Source organism: Polypterus senegalus, chromosome 10 (assembly GCF_016835505.1).
Source record: "Polypterus senegalus isolate Bchr_013 chromosome 10, ASM1683550v1, whole genome shotgun sequence".
NCBI lineage: Eukaryota > Metazoa > Chordata > Cladistia > Polypteriformes > Polypteridae > Polypterus > Polypterus senegalus.
In genome coordinates, this window is record NC_053163.1 from 141,192,329 (window position 1) to 141,212,676 (window position 20,348).

A 20,348-nucleotide genomic window follows, 5' to 3' on the forward strand; every position below is an offset into this window, starting at 1 on the left:
GCGTGCAGTGGGTGTCAAAAAGCTACCAACACCTTGCTTCACCATAGGGATGGTGTTAGGCAGGTGTCTGGTCTTTGCCATTGCTGGGAATTCTGCCAAAAATTTACATTTTTGTCTCCTGAGACCAGATAACCTTTGCCCTCATGCTTTCAGAGTCCTTTAAATACCCTCTGGGAAACTACAAGCAGTAGTTAGCCACTCTACTATAAATGCCTCATTTATGGAATTCTTTTGAAATTGTTATCCTTTTGACAGGTGCTTTTCACCTCAGTAGAGGATCTATGAAGCTACGTTAGAGTGACCACTGGGTTCTTGGTCACCTAACCAATCCAAGCCCTTCTTGCCCAGTTACTCAGTTTGGCTAAATGGCCAATGACTCTAGGAAGAATACTGGTGGGTGCAGGCTTCTTCCAATTTACAGTTCTTGTGGCCACTGTGCCACTGGGAAGTCTCAAAGCTTTAGAAATGGTTTTATCCCCTTTCTCTGAACCATGCCTCACCAGAGTTTGATCACATAAAGTAGGACTTCATGAATAAGTCTTTGTCCAGATTGTCCAATTGTAAGACCTTATATACTTAAGTGTGTGCCTTTCTAAACAATGTCCACAGGTGGACGCCAATCAAGTTCTATAGGGTGGTCCAGATCTAATTATGCAATTTTCATTACGCTATAACTTATTAAGTTTATTACATAGAAAATCACCAGAAAAATCCGAGACCATCGAGAAGTGTGTGAACTGACGACATGAAGAATCGTCTTCGCACCAAACTGGAATCGTCCCCGCATAAATCAAAGTCATCCAGACGATCTGGATCTGCATAATTAGATCTGGACCACCCTGTAGATACATGTCAATAAGAAATTGAGCAAGCAGGATGCACCTGACCACAATTTGGAGTGTCACAGCCAGGGCTCTAAAAAGTTATAGAAATGAGATTTAACATTTTCATTTTAATCAATTAGCAATCCTTTCTGCAAACATGTTTTCACTTTGTCATAACGAGTTACAGAGTGTAGATAAATGGCAAATTGTCAATTTAAAATTACGTATACAATACAATGAAGTCCACAAAAAGTGAAGATGTTTAAATACTTTCTGTATATATTTGCTTAATTGGAGCCCAGAAGGGTTATATAACTTGTGTAGGATGAAACAGTGAGTCAGAACCGTGAACTGAACTAGTAACCTTGGGGCTCCTGGTAGAGGATCCTAACCAGTAAGCCATGCTGCCATATTTGTTTAAACTTTTTTTTTTTTTTTTTTTTAAGTATAGCTACTGAAAATGTACTGGTTGATACTGAGACAGATAAAATAGACATCCTGGCTAAACCGCCCACCACGGCCTGCTCATTCTGACCCTGAATCTGAATCTTCCTATCTCTAATTGGCTATTTCTCTCTCACCACTTCACCACTTAACAGCTAATGTGTGGCGAGTGTACTGGTGTAAAAAAATGGCTGCCGTCACATCATCCAGGTGGATGCTACACATAAGTGGTGGTTGAAGTGGCTCCCCACTCACTGAAGCGCTCTGAGTAGTGAGAAAAGCGCTATATAAATGTAAAGAATTATTATTATTAATGATGACTCCAATGCAGAACTTAAGTGCAGTCAGGAGGTACACTTTCAGTTAAAATCTTGAGGTAAAAGAGTCAGGAAGGCGGTACCCTGGTGGACCATATCCTTACAAAGTAGATGTACTTTAAGTGCAGACATTCTCAGGCTCTCTGATGCCATCTGTTGGGTCTTGGGAGTTTGGAGGATTGGGAGGTGCTGATCAGCAGCATGCAGCGCCAGTCCATTGCAGGGCCCATTCAGTCTCTAATTAATTACATATACCTGGGGATGTGGAAGGAAAGCCAGAGTAACCCTAAAACAAATTCACACAAAAATGCAGAGAACATGCTAACTCTGGGCTATAAAGCTAACATCTTTTTGAATAAACCCGGAATTAGAAACCTGAACTGGACCCCTTAGTTGAAGTGCCAGAAAGCTGACAGATTTATACAGTAGGCATTCAAGACAGGCTTTGCAGTCAAAGAGCAAAACCTTGCGGCCCAGAGAAAAAAAAAACTTTTCTCATTACACTCAAAGCATCGGCTTACCACTGGGATGAATGAGTGGACCGCTTTGGCAGTTACATTACTGTGTGATGTTGGAGGTTGAATTTCTTAAGTTAACTGTGTTTCAGCTAGAGCAGGGGTGTGATCTGCATAACCTCCGACCTCCTGTGAAGCATGCTATTCAGTATTGTTTGTATAGATCTGCCTCAGGCTTGGAAATGAGTCATGTGATGGGATGGTGGTAGTGGGGGTGGCAGTTAAGAGGATCCTAATCAGCTTAACGCTGCTGTTCTCAATATAAAACTAGTCATGAGCCGTTCTGCCGCCAGGCCTCCTTTTGGGCGGGGGTTTGGGTGGCAGAACATACACACACAAAATGGGAGTTGCAGTGCCAGCCCAAGTCTTTGCCAGTCTGCAAGAACCAGAAAGTGTGGCTTCACAAATGCCAAGCTGAGACTGGCCCTGAGCTGCCGCTATGCCTGGTTCCAGTTGCTCAGTTACTGTTGGATAATAAATGTTAAGCAGTTAGAAGACTCGCCCTTTGTCAGCTTATTCCATTACTGATTTTACATAAAGCACATGAAAAATAATCTGGCTGACATCTGGCGATCACAGAACATCAGGCCTGTTCTAAATGACTGCTTTCTGACAATTTCATCCCTGCCCCCATAAAGATTCCATGGTTGTTAAAGCCCTGCGTCATCTTAAAACTGGGGCTCTCAGCCTTTTTGTGTATCAACAGCCTGCTGCAACAGTTAAGGCTTTCGCCATTTAGGTTATATTTTTGAAAGGGTAATTTTCTTTTTCATTATATAGTATGTGATGAAATCCAACATGAGATGTATGCAAAATAGGCCGAATAAACAGGAATGAAGGGGTAAAGGTAAGCAAAATACTGTGAGGGATACTAATCTGAAATATCCCCTTACTTTCAGCAACAAAGCCCAGATCTGTCATTCTATTCTGGGAACAGATGTCAGTCCTAACCACTCACGGATATTTCAAAGTGATTAACCAACCTAGCATAAATGTCTTTGGGACTGGAGAAGAAGTCTGCATAACAGTGACCAGGCAGGAAATTGAATCTCCATCCACTGAGCCACCATGCAATACTGTAAACTGGTGTTTGATTGCAGGGTTAAGGTGATGGCTAGGTGTCACACGCACATGTTAGGGAGACCTTGGGCTCATTCAGTGGATTCAGAAAACATGAAGACCCCTTCACTTTCTCCAAATTTTATTGTGTGGTATATTTCATTTTAAATGGACACACTTACCATTTTCCCGCCATCATTCTACACTCAATAACCCATGATAACAAAATAAAAATGTTTTCAGAAAGGTTTGTAAAGTGATTAACAATGAAAATCCTAAATCTCTAATTCTTACAAGTATGCAGGCCCTTTGCTGTAACACTCCAGATTGTAGTCAGGTGCATCCTGTTTGCTTTAATTTTCCTTAACATGTGCCTAGAACTTCACTTGAGTCCACGTGTGGCAAACTGAACTGGTAGGACATGATGTAGAATGGCACATACTTGTGTTTAGTAGGCCCCACAATTCACACTGCATGTCAGGACAAAAAACAGTCTATGAAGTCTCTGTTGTCCTCCACAATCAAATTGTGGTGAGGCACAGATCAGGGCATTGGGGGGTAAAACCACTTCCAAAGCTTTGAGAGTTCCCAGAAGAACATTAGCCTCAATAATTGTCAAGTGGAAAAAAAATGTAGAAACATCAGGACACTTCAATTGGTCATCCAGGCAAACTAAATAACCAGGTAAGAATGGCCTTGGTCAGTCAGGTGATCAAGGAACCCTATGGTCACAATGGCAGAGCTTCAGAAGTCCTTTGCTGAGATGGGAGAACCTGTCAGAAGGAAGCAGCATTCCACCACTCAGGTGTTTATGGTAGACTGGGTAATTACCTCTTGGAATTTGCCAAATGGCATTTAAAGGCCTCTAAAACATGAGAAAAAACATTCTCTAGTCTGATAAGACAAAAATAATCTCTTTGGGCAGAACTCTAAGCAATACGTCTGGCAAACACATTAGCTGCCTAATGGCATCCCTATGGTGCAGCATGGTGGTGACAACATCAAGCTAAGCGGGTGCTTCTCAGTGGCAGGGGCATGGAGACTGGTCAGAATTGAGGGGGGTGGGGTGAATGCAGACAAATAATGAGATGTTCTTGAAGAAAACCTGCTCCAGAGTGCACACAACCTATACTGAGTAGACAGTTCATCTTTTGGCACGGCAACGACCTGAAGCACACAGCCAAGACAATGCTGTCCTTGAGTGGCCCAGCCACAGTCTAGACCTAAACCCCATTGAACATGTGTGGAGAGACCAAAAGATGGTAGCTTAGAGACACTTCCCACTCAATCTAAAGTATCTTGAGAGGATCTGCCAGGAAGAAAGGGATAAACTGTCCAAATCTAGGTTTGTAAAGCTGGTAGAGTTGCTTACCGAAGAAGACTAAAATTAAATCTACAACACAATAAATTGTGCAAAAAGTCTGAACACTTTCTGAATTCACTTTCAAATGCAGGACAGCCAGCTAGCACAACGTCTTTACTGAGACACTAGTAAAAGCCAGAGTGTTTTTGAGGCATGCCAGAGCCATGAGCACAATATGCTTTTACACAGACACTAACAAGCTAGTGGGCACAGAATGTTTACTTTAATGAGATGGAGAAGATCCATACTTAACTGAGCACAAAGTGTTCATTCACATTGACAGCCTGTGGATATAAAATGTTTACTTTGATTGTACAGCATATGTGAGCACAAAATCTTTACTGTATGAGATATGATGCACAGGACCAGCACACAGTGCAGTACATTTGAACGTGATTTAGAGGAAAAGTTGTGCAATGTGCACTATGTTTACTTAGGCAGCCAGTAGCCCATGGGCATATAGTGCTCAGTGAGTGAGATGTAGGAGAATCAGGGGGCACCAAGCATTTACTAGGTATGGTGTAGTACTAGGGTGTTGTACCGTGTTAGCCATTATAAATGTAGAGAAGAGCCAAGCAAAATGACACCTTTTATTGGCTAACTAAAAAGATTACAATATGCAAGCTTTCGAGGCAACTCAGGCCCCTTCTTCAGGCAAGATGTAATCTAGGTATGGAGTGGTATTGAAGTGCAGGTGTGCAATGGGCATAATGAAGCACAGCAGACTCCAAAAAATGATCATGAATTAAGATGCAGAGGCTGTGAACACAGTATTTACTGAATAAAGTGTAGAATAACCAGTGGCACAGTATTTACTGATGGATGGAAGGGAAAAAAAAGTTGACTCTGATCTCATAAACAATAACCAAATTAACAAAATTCTGCAAAAGTGGAGGAAACAATGTTTAGTAAATGGGACTCAAGGAAATTAGCATCAGAGTTAATAAAGAGTTTACTCGATCGGACCATAAGCCATGTGGGAACTGTACTCATGTCAATGAAGTTTCTATGAAGGCTCCTGTCTGATAATTTTCTTGGTTGCTTAAGCTGACAGTCTGGCCTATTGCACAGGCCTATAAGTTACAAGGGTAAGGGTGCAGATTTAGAAAACTCCAGTGACTCACTGAGGACTCTACGCCAGCCACTTAACCTGCCAGGGCTTCAGTTAAAAGCAGTATTTACAAATGAAGACGAATAAATAAAATACGTTAAAAGTTATTTCCATTCTGGAAAAACAGAAAAGAATGTTAGACACAGCATTTCAACTGGAGACTCACTTGCCAAAGGCTATATAGCCAAATCGTGGGGTCTTGAATCTATTTTAGGTTTTGTTTTGGAGTAGAAATAGAATTTGCATGCTGATACTGTGTCACCTTAGACACTATCCTTTCAAAAGGGGAAGTGAGCTTGGGGGTTCAGGATTGAGTGTTTCTGCTCTTTCCTTTCTAAGCTTTGCATTCTGCGAGCAGCTTGACTTGAATCTCAGCATCAGGACTTTTCGGCCAGCTTCCTCTGGTCATGGGACCCGTCTTAGGACAAGAGTCTCGAAGGGTAGTCATGAGACTCAGACAGACTAATTAAAGGTTTAATTTTTTTTTTTTACTTTCACATGCGAATCATATGAATAGTGTTAGTATAAAAGCCACCAGCGGGAAAGCATATCCTGACCAGGGAGCCACAGGAGTGGATGTGTCTTACAACTCCAGTACTACAAGAGGACAGAGGCAGAGCAAAAACAACAGCGACAGGTCCAGCATGAGCTCTGCTGCTTTTTGTAGGGGGTAGGTGGCAAAATGTGTTGGTGAGTTTTTAATCCATATTGCATAGTTACTTCTTTTTAATATGTTTAATGTACTTATCAATTGGAACGTATTTAATTATTTTTCAATGTCTAGTTTTGTATTTTTTCCTGAATAGGAAAAAAAACTTCTCTGGAGACATCTCAGTAAATAGTAGGTGGTCAACACCAAGGAAAAGTTTTAGGCTCATGAGAAAAGACTGCAGTTCTAGCATATTATTAAATACCGCTGAAGAACCAACATGATAAAAATATAAAAGCTAGCCTTTAGCACGGTTATTGTGACAAAGGAGCCAATGGGTACTACTTTTAGTCCTCTATAACAATTAGACCTACACTGTTTTTGAAAACAATGGAGTTACAGCGGAAAGAGTAGAGAAAATTCCTCTCAGCAAACAAAACAATACCATTATTACTCAGTGATGAGAGCACAGTCCAGTTTGGCATGAAAGACACAGGTTAAAGCCACTTTTACATGAAATGCTGACATTAAAAGTCTTGCTTGCTCACATTCGACTTACTGCTCCGTGTCTGACATTGCTTAGCCCACTGAGTGGTGGCAGTACCCCATCAATGGGATACAGTCAGTAGGTCAACAGCTACATGTTGTAACTTTATTTATTTTCACATATGTAATATGGCTGTGTATCTTAATGGGTTTTTGGATTGAAGAAAATGGTGCACATCCAAATCTGATTTTCTCCAAATAATTTAATCTGCCTACTGTGTAAATACATTAAAATGTGTAATGTAAATTATATAAAATACACAGAAATATGCTGGGATAGTTTCAGAAAGATATAAATATATTGACTGTATATAGTGGAAGCACAGTGGATAGTGTTGCTGCCAGTATCCTACATTCAAATGCCATGCCCCGTCATTATCTGGGTGGAACACTACTTGTTCAGATGATATGTGGGTGTGTTCATGTTATGTAGGATCCACTGCACTGAACTTCATTTTCTGAAATGTCTCCATTTTAAATACAAGAGTCAGGGAGTTAACCAAGCATACAAAAATGGCTAAACTACTTGGATATTTTTTTTCAAAGGTCCCTTAACTGATGTCTATCTGCCCAGCACACCTCCAGGTTACGGTTTGCATCTTTTTGTGGCTTCTTTTAGCCTTGTTTTGCTTTCTTTATTTCCCCTCTGTTCAGACTTTTTTCACTTTTCTTTTTTCTTAATCTCACACTCCACTTTTTCATTTGTGGTCTTTATATATTCTCCCTGTGGTTTGTATCCACATCCCCAAAAGTGTACATGCAGGTTAACTGATGATTCTCAACTACACCAGCTCTGGTGTGCATGTGCCTGTGCAGGCCTGAACATCTTGTACAGACTTTATCAAAGGCTTACTCGACTCAACGAAAAGCTGTTCAGCACATCCAGGACAGGGTAACTTACAACAAAGCATTCTGAAATGGAAATTGCATTAATCAAAAATAAATAAAAAAGCTTGTAACTCTCCCACACACCTTCAAACATTAACTTGTCATTTTGTTTTAATGCTATTCTCTTTCTCCTAAGTAGAAAGTGTGGCTTAGTGGCCAAGGTACCAGTTCACTTCCTATCACCAAATCACTGTGTAATCATGAAAGAAAACACTGTCACCTGCTTATGCCCCAACTGCAAGCAAATGGAGTTTTTGTGCACTCATAGTTTGTAATAAAAGTGTTAGCTAAATAAATATATATATACATAAATATTAATCAAAAAGTTGTAAATTGAGTTGCATCTTTGGGTTTTGCCGTGTCGGGCACTTTTATCACATCTGTTACTATGGATCCCAATACTTTTACGATCATTGTCTAGAATATCTTATTTCATAGCATTATGATTCAAACAGTTTCTGCCAACTGAGGCATCAAATGAGATCTCTGCTCAGATTAAAATGTGAATCTGATACTGTATATGATTAGAACATGAAAGTAAGAATTTCATTGTACTCTTTCTATGCCTAGAAATTAATGTCTGTCTATTCCAAGTATGCTTGTTTACACCTTCTGCTGACCCCCTGAATGTAGGAAATCCACTTTCTGTTTGTACTGTGTCTTTATTTCCTGTAGCTACTAGCCTATTTAAGTTAATCTGTAATGATGTCAAAAATGTGAGAGGCACACAAAACTTCCCTGAATGTCTGCTGTAGGCTAATGGCTTCCCTTTGTCATCCTATGCCTGTAAAATTAGAAGAGGCAGGGGTGATAATGGGGGGCCTTTGGTTTAACCACACACACTTCCTCCATTACTTCCCTAAAACCTCCAGCTTAGATCCTCCTTCCACAGACTTCTGTCTGTAAAATGTTCCTGGGTCATTCTTTTCTTTACAGGGGAAAGAAAACAATGGGGCATGAGCAGCAAGAATACCAAATGGTACTGTACACCTGAGGACTTCATCCACCGTGTTTTTGGTAAATGATATATATGATCTATGATATTATGTGGCCAAGGAATTTCAAATCTGTATACACATCAAAAGCACTGCCATAATTATCAATATTTCTACCTATCCCTCCACTTATTCTGAACTCCACTTGGATAGGCAATATAATGAATGCTATGGCTAAGGTTTAAAACAGCAAGGATGCCAGTTCAAGTCCTGCCCCACTCTTTTAACTCTGAACAAGTCACTTAATCTGTCTGTTCCCAAACTGCAACAAACATCTGTGAACAGCTGTAATATATGCTGATTTTCTAAGATGCCTCAGATAAAGGTGTCAACTAAATACACAAAATCAATAATGATAATTAATCCAATGTATTGTGCAGTAAAACAAACAAAGAAAATACAAACCAAGCAACCGGCTGGTGAACTTAATTACATACTGAGTGACAAGATTTATGGAACCCGGGTTAAGGAATGCATCAGGTAGGCCGATTTCTGTTGTGTTTTCTATTAAATAAAATAAACGTAAATTTTATACATTATTGTTTACTATGGTACTGGACAGTGATGATGTGTTGCATGTTGGTTGGACATACAAGTTAAGAATCTGACTTTGCTCTACACATGTGACAATACTACTACAACAAGAGGGGATCGAAAAGTAAAGGCTACTTACCCTTTAATACCAATAACTGCGAGGAAAATGACATAACACTTCTATTACTTCTTAACATTAACTCTCTGCAGTTTGATGCACTTCTTATATTGTTCCACAAACGTCTTCATTCCTTGGGAGAAGAAGCTTTTCGGCTACTCCCGAATCCAGGTCTGCACTGCTTTGTTAACTTCATCATTTGAGGTGAACTTGTGGCCACATAGTGCCTGTTTAAGTGGACTAAAGATGTGACAGTTGCGGGGTGCTAGATCGGGGGCTGTAAGGGGGAGGTAGATGTTCAAACCGCAGCTGCTGCATTGCCTACACCCTTGCAGCCGCTGCATGGGGATGTGTGTCATCATGAAGCAGCAAGATTATTTGTGACATTTCTCTTCTTTTGCTGCAAATTTCAGGTTTCAGTTTCTATGTAAGTATAGCACAGTACATTGCATTAGCCATTGATTTTTTGTGTTCCTAAAAATGAGCCAGAATATGGCATATCACATTGGATAAAAGAATCTGTTACATAAACAAACATAAATGTTAGTTGGTTAACTTGTTTGCAGTTTTGTGAAAGTGCCAACTATTAAAGACTATATATAAAATAAAACTGGTCAACTGATGTGAAAAGCTTAAATTAAATATTGGTATTTTAGTTACAAAAAGTTGCTTTCCCATGAATTAAAGCATTTACAGTAATTAAGTACGGCTGACCCATGTTTTTAATTTTTTAGCAATTGCTATTGTACAGGGTGGTCCAGATCTAATTATGCAGATCCATATCATCTGGATGACTTTGATTTATGCAGGGACGATTCCAGTTTGGCACGAAGACGATTCTTCATGTCGTCAGTTCGCACATTTCTCGATGGTCTGGGATTTTTCGGGTGATTTTTTATGAGATAAACTTAATAAGTTACAGCGTAATGAAAATTGCATAATTAGATCTGGACCAACCTATACTGGTGACATTTTCTGTAAACATCATTACTTCCTCACGGTGCGCGCACACACACACACAAACACAATACTTCCATAGTTATTCTCAGAAATATCAAAATTGGTGGCCCCTGATGACTGCTATTGTGTTAAAGAGCTCAACAACTATCAGAGAGTCTACTGAAGATCTCAAACAGCTCTAGGTGGATCGCATTTCACTTCAGATATCAGGGTTTTTGTCACTTTTCTTTACTGAACATTCAAAAATTCAACATTATAGCATTTCACACAGGGCATTTAAAAGTCCAAAAAGGTTCTTTATAGATAGTCAATAAATGCAATATACACAGTGTAGGACTGAATAATTATAATTCAGAAATATCCTTTAAGAACAGGACTGCTTTTAAAAATTACAGAAAAGAAAAATGATAAAGAAAATATGTATATATTCTTTCCAGTATACACTATACTAAATTAAACCCAATTTTCACAAAGATGTTTACAGGTTGCTACAGCTGTCTTCTCGTCAGGCTCAGCGCTGCCTCTCCCTCCTACTAACCCTATAATCTGTTGTAGGAAAAGTGCTCTTTTAACTCCAACTCTCTAACAATATGCACTTACTATGTTGATGCTTGCAGATCGACAGTGCATAGTAAAATTGTTCCCATGTTTCAACTGTTGTGACACTAGGAGGTTAAGTGATTTGTGCAGGGTCACACAATGAGTCAACATTTAGTGACCTATGGCTCAACTGACGAAGTGTTGCCCAGGGCATAATGGACATTAAAAATTGCACATGAGAAAAAGTGGGTATCTTAAATTACCGCAATTCATATTAGTGAGTGTGGACTAACAGGAGATGGCACTAGACAGTAAACCCTACAGATGTAAATGCTGCCTCGGAGCTGGGATGGAGTTTTCTAGGGGCATCATGATTCGATAAAGACTTTGAGGAAGTGACAGGAGGCCAGTATTATATTTCTTCCTCTGTGCTAACAAGGATTTCATTTTTCACCTTTGTTGACCATTCAGCTTGTCCTCTACCTAGAATTAAGGCATATTTGACATGTTCAAGCTAGAGCAAGAGAAAAACGTCCAGACAGAGCTCTAGTGACCAATGTTTCTGTTTCTGTTTGGGTCATGCTGTCACTGCACTGTAACAAGCTTTCATGTTGAACACTGTTCAAATACAAACACTATAAGATAGTACAGTAATAGTGTACATAGATATAATGTGAATATTATGCCCAGTGCCACCTTTTAAATGTTTAAATATGTTTATAAAATATGGATTAAGACAAAACTTTGATTATTAGTGTGTTATTTTACAATCTAGTTTTCTGGACCAACAGTCATAAAATATTTCCAACCTTAATTACCCTTTATATTATATACTGTATGTAATACAATTACAAAATGTATTTCAAACTTAATGCTGGTCTTTCCTTTCATATTGCAAAAGTGACAGCCTTAAAGGATGAGTTCTGCATTTTTCAAGTTGAAGTTATTTCTTCACAAACATGATATATATGCATTTGCCATGAGAAATTGAATTCTAATGTTAAGTATTTCCTATAAATTTTAAAAAATACAGATCCTGTCTTTGCCATTTTATAATGGAACCTATGGGGCACAGACCACCATTGGGAAATAAAACACACTGTTTAACACAGGAATAACATAGAGTATCCAATCAACGCAGCAGCTTTTCTTTTGGCTAAGGAATGAAGCACACATGAACCTTAGAAAGTAAGCAACCTTTATTTTTAAATATCACATTTCTAGCATTAATGTATCCCAATTTAAATTTAGAGCTGGAGCAGAAAGTGATTTGCTCAGGGTCACACAAGACATTACAGATGGAAACTGAACTGGCAACCTTGTTAGTAAGAGTCCAGTTCCTATGCCACTATGCCATACAACCACAGCATTACACGGCGAGAACATGCAAACACCGCTGGCAGGGTGTGCCAACTAGGAACTGAACTATGGTCCAAGTACTGTGAGATAAAAGCCCCTGCATTCCCCTTCCAGATCATGTTCAAGCTTATTGTCATGTGTACTGAATACAATGAAATTCTTACTTGTATGTTGCCTCAGAACAGTTGATAATACGATACCAGTAAGCATTCACAGTAAAAAGCCTTCATTTACTTTGATTGGACTGCAGTTTTGCTTTAACCATTATGTGGGTAGGCAGAACCAAAGGTGAAGTCAAAGGGCTTTGAAAAAACTAAGAGCAGAGGAACCAGCCCACAAGCACCAGGTTCAACAATTCCCGTTGACAATAAGAGTTTGTTTTTTTAAGGCTATTGACTAGCATCCCCCCAGGGATGATTCTTTCACAGTGATGCTGCCAGCATAGCTTCCACCTTCCCAGGGCACTGAATTAGGAAAAAACAGGTTCAGAAAATGGGCTAAAAATGCAGATGGGAAACAGGAAGTTCATACCAGTTTCTGATCAATTGCATATAAAACAGAACGCCTAACTGTAGATGTGAGTTATGCACTTTTATTTGTTCAGTTGCCTACTGAATCATGTCCATTAATGTACGCTTTATTACTGACTGTATATTACATCTCGTGGTAAAAAATATGAGCATATATTGTGATGTTATAATGTATAATGTGAGAGTATATACCTAGGGCTTTTTGCTACCTTACTTCTAGTGCTACCAGCTAGGCTCTGCCCTTCCCTGTGACCCTGCTTTGGGAATATTCAGTTATAATGTGATCTGATCCCCTGTGCTCACTGATGCAGGCTGCAGTCCTTGCATGTTACGTTTCAGTGACCCGTCTTTCACATTGGTGTTTAAATGCTCAGTTTCACCAAAGATAAATTTGGAAATGTGTACATTTTGTGTGACCTTAAAAATGTGTACAGATCAAAATTTATTTTGATAGAGGTGGTGATTTGAACCCACAAAAGCATCTGCATTCCTACATACCATTTTGCTCCTTTGAACCAAAGGCATACAGTTACATGATGTCTCCAAATCCTCCCAAAGAGAATGGGTGAAGGATTGTGTGTTGTTGAGCTCCATGACTTGGAGTATCTAATTTAAAGCACTGTAAAGTTAGGCTCCAGAATTCCTTGTCACTTTACTGTAAAAAGTTTATTTTAACAAGGATGCATGATTATCAATGAAAGCCCATTTTTTATATTATCATCTCCAAAGCGCATCCATTTTTAATCGTGCTCCAAACATTGATTGCAGGCAATAGATCAGGTACATTTTTTGGAAGCCTGGTTTTCAGCATAACTTTAGATTAACATTGTGCTTTTTGGTTCCTAGTGAGTTTGGTTTGTTAGGTTGGGTTGTATGTCGCTTTTTGCTCATAGCTGAAGAACGATTCATTTCTACTTTTTACACCTGTTCTTCCTACACCAAATTCTTGATAAACTATACTAAGTTCTTCTGGGCTAAGGCTTCTCATGCAATTTGACTGATCAGTTTTCACAAAACACTGTTCTGTAATGTTGATATCAGGTTTTCAACCTGTTCCACTAAGGAACTTGCCTACACTTAACTTGTTTGTATTAGTACAAGTGTTATTTTAATTATACTGAGAGAAATGCACTCTGTGACGGCAAGTAAAGACAGGGCAGAACGGTGGCACAAGTGTTAGCATCACATCTCCTGTGATTCAGGATTGGTCATTTTGTGCTTCTCACACTGTGAACATTGGACTTTATATCTCAGCATTGCAGGCTCAGTCCAAGGAGCTCACTTAACCTGCCTGTGCAACAATTGTCCAAACAAAAAAAAAAAATCTGGTGAAAATTTGCACAATTTTGACACAAAGAACCTCACTATAATAATAAATGAATACTAACTTAACAAATTATTAGGAATACTATACTAATAATGGGTAGGGCCCCATTTTGCTCTACAAACAGCCTCAGGTCTTTGTAGCCTGGATTCCACGAGATGTTGGAAACATTCCTTTGAGATTCTGATCCATGTTGACATATGTGCATCATGCCATTTTTGCAGATTTGTCAGCTGTATATTCATGCAGGGAAACTATACATCGATCCGAAAGGTGTCCTGTTGGATTCAAATACGGTTTGCGACATGGTACACTACCATACTAGAGGTAGCAATTAGAAGATGGCTAAACCATGAAGGGATGCACATGGTCAGCAACAAAACTCAAATAGACAGTAGTGTCCAAGAGATATAGAATTGGTATTAAAAGGCCCAAAGTGTGTCAAGAAAACATTCTCCATTACACCACTCCCACGATTGGCGTGAAATGTTGACCAATGGCATGGATTCAAGCTGTTGGCACCAAATTATAACCCTACCATCTGTGTGCCTCAACAAAAAACAAGGATCATCAGGGCAGGCTTCCAGTTTTAGCCCATTGCAGCCTCAGCTTACTGGTCTTGGCTGACAGGAGTGGAGCCGAACATGGTCTTCTGCTGTTGTCGCTCATCCATCTCAAAGTTCAACATGTTGTGCATTCAGAGATGCTTTTCAGCTCACCACTGTTGTACAGAGTGATTATCTATGTTACTGTAGCCATTGTGTCAGCTCAAACCAGTCCAGCCATTCTCCTCTGACCTCTGTCATCAACAAGACATTTCTGTCTGCAGAACAGCTGCTCACTGGACGTTGTTTTATTACATCACTCTGAATAAACTCTAGAGGCTGCTGTGTGAGAATCCCAGGAGATCACCAATTACGAAAGAGTTTGTCCACTGAGATTACATTTTCCCCATTCTGGTGTTTGATGTGCACATGAGCTGAAGCTCCTGACCTATACCTGCAGGATTTTATGCATTATGCTGCTGCCATATGACTGAATGATTAAGTAGTCCCATGGATAAGGAGGTGTACAGGGGTTTCTAATAATCTGCTGAATAAGTGCAAACAGAACATTTCATAGATCAAATATAGAAAGGCAATATATAAAATAAGCCTTGTTTGCTCATCTGCATGGGTTTTGCTCATGTGTTCAAATGTAATACAGATTAGGTGAGCTGAGACCTATAAATTGAATGGCTGTGAGCGAGTCTGTCCCAGCCATTGCTCTGTTCCTGCATTAAGTCGATTCAGAATATGGATGGATTAGATTTAGATACAATTTTATTTTTCCCCAGTGGGATTTTTTTTTTTTTTTTTATCAAATCTCAGTAAATAAATAAGAAAATAAATCAATATTATTATACTATGAGAAACAACAAACCCCTCTAAAATATACATGAGAATGACTAAAAAGAAAGAAAACCTTTGACTTGGCAGTCCCAGTAAGAAGCTATACAGGTGTATTGCCATTAGTATAAAGGAGCCCCAGTAGCGTGTCTTCACACACTTCTGCTAAATAATTTCTTGGCTGAAATTCCTCCATGCAGCATTGCTCATAATTACACTCAGTTTTGTTTTCATTCTCTCTTACGCTACTATCTCCAGTGGCTTGGCAGTGTGTCCCATAAAAGAGCCTGCATTTCTAATTTGATTTGGTGGGCCTCTCTTGAAGTGATACCACTGGCCCAGCACATCACATTGTACAAAACTGAAGGGGCTATCACCGAACATGTAGAATATGTAAAGGATGTAACTATTTACATTAAAGAAATGTGGTCTGCAAAGAAACAAAAAAAAAAAAAAAACAGTCTGCTACGCCCTTTCTTCTAAAGTTCCTCTCTGTTACTAGACCACTTAACCCTGTCATTGATGTTACTTGCTCCTACAAAATACACCACCTCCACATCGACTTCCTGAACGGTGACCAGACGTAGAGCTTCTTTGGTACAGAGACAGTCAATAACCAGTTCCTTCATTCTGCTGCTACACAAAGTTTGCACATAACTACTATACTCTTTCTTATCGATACATCCCGTAAGTGCAGAATAATCAGAAAATGTCTGCAAATGACATGACTTTCTGATATTTATAGTCAGATGTGTACAGAGTGGAGAAAAAAGGAGACAGGACTGTTTCTTGTGGTGCTGCAGTGTTACTAATAACAGTTCTTGAGTCTCACAAACTGCAGTCTGCCCGAAAAACAGTCCATTATTAGGACGCCAAAGGCTCATCCACCTGCATACCTCTGAGTTTACCCCTTAACAAAGGTGGCTGGATGGTGCTGAAGCCACAAGAGCAATCAAAAAAAGAAAATACTCACATTGTCCCCAGCTTCATCCAGGTGAGAACAAGCCTTGTGAAGAAGATAGATAATTGTATCTTTCACACTAATCGTTGTACAACTGGCAAATTGCAGTGGGCCCAGGTGGTCTACCACATAAGGTCTCATATATTCCAGGACCAGTCTCTCAAAGGTCTTCATGATATGAGATGTATGCGCCACTGGTCTGTATTGAATAGGTGAAGAGCCAAGTGGCTTTATTGTCATATCATCCATACACAGTATTACAGCACACAGTGGCACGAAATAATGTTCTCCAGGCCTGCAGTACAACATGCAGTATAAACACAGGACAAGTGCATGACAAGTACAGAACTATACTATAGTATACTATACTTATTCTTCTTCTTTTGGCTACTCCCGTTAGGAGTCACCACAGAAGAACACCTGTTTCCATATTTTTCTGTCTTCTGCATCTTGCTCTGTCACACCCACCACCTGCATGTCTTCTCTCACCACATCCATAAACCTCCTCTTAGGTCTTCCTCTTTTCCTCTTGCCTTGAAGCTTCATCCCTAGTATCCTTCTCCCAATATACTTAGCATCTCTCCTCTGCACATATCCAAACCAACGCAATAAAACCTCTCTGGCTTTGTCTCCAAACCATCCAACCTGAGCTACCCCTTTTTGTCAGCGTCACTAACTATATAATATAACTGGTCTCACTACCGTCTTGTAGACGCTCCCTGTCACTTTTCCTGGTACCTGACTGTCACAAATCACTATACTAAACAAAAGGTAAATGAATAGTTAGTAACAAATTGAAATAGATAGTAATAAATACATAATAACCACAACTAATAATAAAAGCAGCTGTAGTTTAAAATGTAACAAATGTTCCACGTAAACTACGAGTAGCAGATCTGAAGACACTATCTGAAGACTGTATGCACTATTTGTTGTAAATCCTTGCAGTAAGAGACACTACAGTTCCCAAACCAGGCAGTGATGTACCTCTTCCGAATGATTTCGAGCGTGGCCCTGTAGAATGTGGCGAGAATGGGAGGAATAAGGCTTGCCTTCTTCAACCACCAAAGGAAGTGGATTCACTGCTGCACCTTCTTGGCTATGGAGGTGATGTTAATTGACCATGCAAGGCCAGGTGCACAAAAAGCAATCTGGTGCTCTTCACCTTTCACCACATTGCCCTCAATGTGCAGTGAGCGATAGACAGTATGGGCCTTCCTAAAGTCAACCATCATCCCCTTCGTCTTATCCACCTTAAGAGATAGATTGTTGTACTTGACACTACTCCACCAATCGCCATATCTCTATTCTGTAAGCAGAATCATTCCATTTGCTCATGAGACCCACTACCATTATGTCACCAGCAAACCCAGTGACAGTGTTAAACTGTATGCAGCTGTATAGTCATGAGTCAGCAGAGTGAGCAAAAGTGGGCCAAGTATACAGCCCTGAGGGGCACCAGTGCCGAAAGAGAAATAACGTGCTGGAGCTAGTGTTTCTGACACCGACCGTCTGGGGTTTTTCTGTCAAGATGTTTAGGATCCACATGCATGAGGAAGTGTGAAAACCTAGCTTCTGAGGGATGATGGTGTTGATTTCTGAACTGAAGTCTATGAACATCATTCTAGCTTAAGTGTCACTTTTTTCCAATTGGGACAGACAGATGAAGAGAAGATGATATGGCATCCTCAGTGAAACTATACAGGCAATTGGCAAATGGACAGGGTCATGTGGGGTGCCTGTAAGTAATGGCACCCAGCATTAATATTTAAGATATAAAAAATAAGGAGATTGGCACTTAAATCTATAGAAGTATAGATACAGTTGAGACCATAAGTTTACAAAAATATTGGCTAAAAACCTTCAAACTCAAAATTCCCAGACTTCACACATATCACATTACTAAACAATTCATGTGTTAAGTCAATCAGTATATCTACTTAATTTCCATAATCATCATTTTGGAGAAAATGGACAGATTTATTTCAGCATTTAACCACTATGTCAGATTTGAAATGGTTCAAAAGCTTATATACATCAAGTTAACTGCCTGTTTAAACAGCTTGGGTGACTCCAGGATTTGAAGTAATTACTTTTAGCAGCTTCCGTGTTGCTGTTTGTCATAATTAGTGGTTAATTGGGATATCTGTGGCTATAGGTAAGATCCCATCCGTACACCCATTAAGACAATGGGGAAATCAAAAAACTGGGTTAAGACCTTAGGAGGAATATTGTGAATCTTCATAAGTTGGGTTCCTCTTTAGAAGCCATCTCCAAACGGTTCAAGGTAACAGGAGCAACTGTACAATCAATTGTATGAAAATATAAATGGCTTGGGACCATACAAACTTTACATAATTCAGGAAAGAGGCAAAAACTGACACCCTGGGATGAACAAAGTTTGTTTTGAAAGGTTCAACTGAACCTGCAATTGGTGAAGGAGTTGGAGGCATCATCCACCATTGAGAGAGGACTTCATCACCATGTCCTAGATGTTTGTCAACCAAAGAAAAAAGCATTACTCCAAAATCAACTTAAAGTTTGAATCTAGTTTGCAGGTGCTCACTGGGACAAAGATGTAGCCTTTTGGAGGGGAGTTCTCTGGTCAGACAATACAAAATTTGAACGGTTTGGCCATAATGATCAGCGAAATGTATGAAGTCTGAAGGGTGAGGTTCTTAATCCAAAGAATACCAACCAAACTGTGAAGCACAAGGGAGGCTAGATCATGCTGTTGGGGTGTTTTGCTGAGAAAGGGACTGGTGTGTTTAATAAAATAGATGACATCATGAAGAACAAGCACTATCTGGAAATTGTGAAGCAACACCTCCATACAATCAGCCAGAAAACTAAAGCTGGGTCACAAATGGAGCATGCCAACAGGTTAAGAACTTCATTAAACTATAATAAATGTATCCCCAACCATCCATCCATTATCCAACCCGTTATATCCTAACTACAGGGTCACGGGGGTCTGCTGGAGCCAATTGTATCCCCAAGGGGAAATTCAAATTATAAAGAAGCTCAAAAAACGTATGTGCATCCTTCCAACGAAATGGCTTGCAGGCAACCATCTGACAATATTGGTGTGGCCTTCACAAAGCCCTGGCCTGAATCCCATTGAGGATCAGTCGACTAAACTGAAGAAAAATGTCCGAGCATAGAGGCCTATTAACTTGACTCAATTGCACCAGTTCTGCCAGGAGGAGTTGGCCAAAAATCTCAATAGACTCTAGCTGCAGACCCCCAGAGTTCCACTCCATTGAGGAGGTTGTTGCTTTTAATTATATGTCAGGGATAACACCTGGTTACACTATGGTTAAGATTAGGATTGGGGGGAGGGTCTGCAGCTGGACCCATCACAAAAATCTGGCAATGTAAAAACAACTTGTTTGTAAACTTTTGATCCACTGAATATTTCACATAGTGGTTAAAGACTAAAATAAATGTGTCTTAATCATTATTTTGGAGAAAAGCTCTTTGGAAATTAAGTACAAACACTAACGTACTTAATGCATTATTTCTTTGGTAACGTGATATTGTGTGAAGATGGGGAAATATGAGTGTGAAGGTGTTTGTCATCTTATGGCCGTAACTGTAAATAATTACAATATTGCCGAAAAACACAGACTTAACTCTGTCTTTGCACAACATATTATGGTCACTTTCCAGCATTGCCGTCCCCACCTACATTACGATGTTTACATTCATAGGAGAGTTTCATGTCTTCGTTTTTAAAACAAGTCTGCGTACATTATGACTTTTTTTTTCTTTACCTGTCAGGTTTTCTCCAAACAGGACCCAACGTTGACGACCGCCTTTCTTTCCTGCGGGCTCAGCGACAGCGTGAACGGCTCGGCACGTTTCCAGCGCCTGCCACGAAACGTCAGCCCGCCGCTTACAGTGGGCGGGGGCAGGGACGA